Here is a 4,055-nt window from a genome sequence, read left to right on the forward strand (position 1 = left end):
ATTATGAGAAACCAAATTATGTTGTTGTATTGCAAAATCATTCTGGAAAATATTGCAACACTAGCGAGTATTAGAGTCACTGTGAGTGTTTACGAGCAGAAACTTCTCAGACTGAGTCTTAATTTCTTCGTAAGATGATGCATAAGACAGGAAAAACACTGGTAACCACACGAATCTTCCTTCCGAAAAACTGTTGGACTATTACTGCTGGATTTCATACTTCTATACGTTATCCCAAGACAACCAAAACTGAGTAACACAAACAGGAAGCATAATGAACTAAACTTGAAAAAGTTGCTGACACAGAGTAACGAAGCTGATCCTTATGGAAATTTCACTAAAAATTCCACCTTATTTAGCCCTTGAAAAAAGAAATGAAACACATACTGCTGTTACTAGTACGCAGCCTGGAATGTGTACGTCTTCCCCAGCTGGCCACCGTGGCGTGTCAAGTCCAGAACAGATGACACAGGTGTGAGGTATTGCGTCAGTAACGTGGTACAGTGTCATGTAATCTCCAGATATACAAGACTCGCACACGGGAAGCGTCTCAGAGCCATTTGTACCGTTGAGTAGTGTATCTGGTGAGGTCAGTGTTCTGGTTGCTCATGTGAACACAAACTGCAACATTCCTGATTCTACTGCCGAGGAACTTCATCTATGCTGATCATTTCCTGCTCATAGTAGGAAGATAACCGTTTGATCTCACCTGTTGTAAATATCTCTCTGTGTCCTTCAGTACTGTGTCTCGTCTCCACTAGACCTAAAACTGCAACGTAGCCTTTTATTTTTACTGTGGTTTTATATGCTGGATAGTAGAAATGTAGGTCGAAAATCCCGGTGTAATTTTAATTTTTCGTTTCCATTTCTTTCGTTGAGTTTTACCTGAGAGTTTTGGGGGCCACTGCTGCTGCGATCGTCATCCCTTCACCTTCCCCCTTCTCTTTGTTGATAATAATTATTTCATGGTCATTTACGAGAGAGAGAGAGAGAGAGAGAGAGAGAGAGAGAGAGAGAGAGAGAGAGAGAGAGAGAGAGAGAGAGAGAGAGAGAGAGAGAGAGAGAGAGAGAGAGAGAGAGAGAGAGAGAGAGAGAAAGAGAGAGAAGATTAATTAAAACAACTGACGAAATATCGTACGAGATTAAAATGCATAAAGTATAAAGAGAGAGACAGAGAGAGGCAGAATTAATCAAAATAGATTATCAGTTTTTTTTTACCGATAAACTCGCCATCACAATAACATAAATTAAGGGTGAAAAAAAAGGATCATTGGAACTTTACTTGAACAACCTTTCCCCCCAAAAATTACCAAATCCTAAAATAATAACCTGTGTGCACGTTATTTACACCACAAAACATACTTAACTTTCTTAAACAATTCGACTCGCGACAGCATAGTAACATGATCATAGCCAACTCAGGGACCTCACAGAACCCGACCCACGGGAAGGTCAACCTAAGATTACAAAACCAACGCTCTTACCACTGCACTATGGAGGTTCCGCTCTACCGTGAAACCATCACTGTACCGTGGAAGTAGCACTGTACCATAGAGATAATGTACTTTGGGGCAAAATTCCTAGCTCACCTTCCCTCTCCACTCTCATTATATGCTACATGTTAGTCACGGAGAGCTAAATCTATGGTATTTAACCCGCTTAATTTCTAATTTTAAATTCATGGGTTAAATTGATTCAATTTAATAAAAAATGTTAATAATTCTTTCATTAATTCCTCGTTCAGAAAAAGGATACATAGTTTTTCTTTATAATTTCCGTATTGTAAAGGAACATCAACCTTTTCTATGAGATAAATTTTGTAAAGGAAAATCCAGATAAACAACTCGAAATTTGTCACATTCTGCTATACGTAGAAAATTAAATATAAATTATGTAACATAAATTATACAATATAAATTATACAGTAAATATACTGTAAATATACAGTAAATGTACTATAAGTATACAGTAAATATATCAGTATGTGTATCCATCGTGAAGTGACTCAGTCATGTGTTCCTACTGTGACCACATAGAAGCAGTAGGTGTCACTATGTTAGGTGGGTCAGAGGGTCAGTTATACCCACCCACTGCGGAGTGACCCAGTCATATGTATCCACTGCGGAGTGACTCAGTCATATGTATCCACTGCGAAGTGACTCAGTCATATGTATCCACTGCGGAGTGACTCAGTCATATGTATCCACTGCGAAGTGACTCAGTCATATGTATCCACTGCGGAGTGACTCAGTCATATGTATCCACTGCGAAGTGACTCAGTCATATGTATCCACTGCGGAGTGACTCAGTCATATGTATCCACTGCGGAGTGACTCAGTCATATGTATCCACTGCGGAGTGACTCAGTCATATGTATCCACTGCGGAGTGACTCAGTTATACGAGGATAATTTTTTCAGATGTCACTAGGAGAACAATAAGAATCAAACTGAAAGAAAAAAGCAAACTACTGAAGAACTATTAAAGAGCCTTTAGATATTGAAATAAAAGCAAACTCAACTAGAATATTTATTTTTCAAATTAGAAAAAAAATTGCTATAGAAATTTCCCCGAGTCAAAAATTTCGATAAGTCAACGATAAGATTTGTAACCAGGCAAATATTTGCATTAAATTTACAGAAATTTTTAATATTAAATATATCAAAAAAGTAGAAATACTGATATCTTTTATAAGATATAAAAAGAATTCTGGGCCAAAGTATCAAATTTTGAGAGATACAGACTGAGGGTGAGATACAGTACTGAGGGTGTCGAACCAGGTAAGAACCAGAAATAATGGATTTAAGTTGGATAAATTTAGGTTTAGAAAGGACATGGGTAAGTACTGGTCTTCTAAAGCTACCTTGGGTAGCTTTAAGAAGAGGCTGGACAAATATATGAGTGGGAGGGGCTGGGTTTGATTGGTGTCATTGGGTACGGGAGTTATTTCTTGGGTAGCTTATGGTAGAGGTCGTTTTGATAAGGACCTGCCTCGCATGGGCCAGTAGGCCTTCTGCAGTGTTCCTCCATTCTTATGTTCTTATGTTCTTATGTTTTCTGCTTCATTGTATCATATTAATGTCATCTTCACTTCATATTGATGCCATCTTCATTATATATTATTTCATCCTCTTTTCATAATCTTTCCATCTATCTATTCACTTTCATTAAATCCTCGTGACATATTTACATCATCACTTCATATTCACTGCAACAAAGTCATATTCAGTTCTTCACCTTATATTTAAAACAATGCCACTTCAAATTCAGAACATTTTCACGTCATATTCAGTAAACCATGACGCCATATTAACACATATTCATGTTACTTTCAATACTTCACGCCACATTCAGCACATCTTTCCATCATATTCCACACATAATCACGTCACATTCAACGCATCCTCGTGTCATATCCCTGTTAGTCGGAATATACACACATACTACGTATATCGTATATCTACTATACACCCATCATACACTCAGCAGTCATACTTATGCTGCAGTCACACACTCAGCAGTGTTATACCTGCCATACTCCCCCTCATACACACATCAATATTATTTTTTATCCTCTCGCTATACACCGTTATACATCAATGACAGCAGTGTTGGGTCCCCTGAACCTCAGTGTATGATGATGATGATGATGATGATAATGATCGATACCTTGTGACCAAATAAAGAAGTTTTGTTGTATGTAATAATATGTAAATAATGTACTATATATTTGTATATGAAAATAATAAAGGAACGTTGTCAGTCCTTTGATACTTATTATTGTACCACTCCCCATACTACTACTACTACTACTACTACTACTACTACTACTACTACTACTACTACTACTACTACTACTACTACTACTACTACTACTACTACTAGTACTACTACTACTACTACTACTACTACTACTACTACTACTAGTACTACTACTACTACTACTACTACTACTACTACTACTACTAATAATAATAATAATAATAATAATAATAATAATAATTATAATAATATAGATACTATAATTATAATTATCATTCTAGTAATAATAATTAT

General features: G+C 36.6%; 1 protein-coding gene across 1 annotated transcript in view; it reads left to right on the top strand.

Moving 5' to 3' along the window:
- Positions 1–1,057, top strand: part of LOC128695175 (zwei Ig domain protein zig-8-like) — a 163,690-nt gene extending 162,633 nt beyond the window's left edge. The window contains exon 6 of the mRNA XM_053785671.2: positions 1–1,057. This exon is cut by the window's left edge and continues 915 nt beyond it. The gene's annotated coding sequence lies outside the window, so the exon portion shown is untranslated.
- The last annotated feature ends 2,998 nt before the right edge of the window (positions 1,058–4,055 follow it).

Source organism: Cherax quadricarinatus, chromosome 14 (assembly GCF_038502225.1).
Source record: "Cherax quadricarinatus isolate ZL_2023a chromosome 14, ASM3850222v1, whole genome shotgun sequence".
NCBI classification, from domain to species: domain Eukaryota; kingdom Metazoa; phylum Arthropoda; class Malacostraca; order Decapoda; family Parastacidae; genus Cherax; species Cherax quadricarinatus.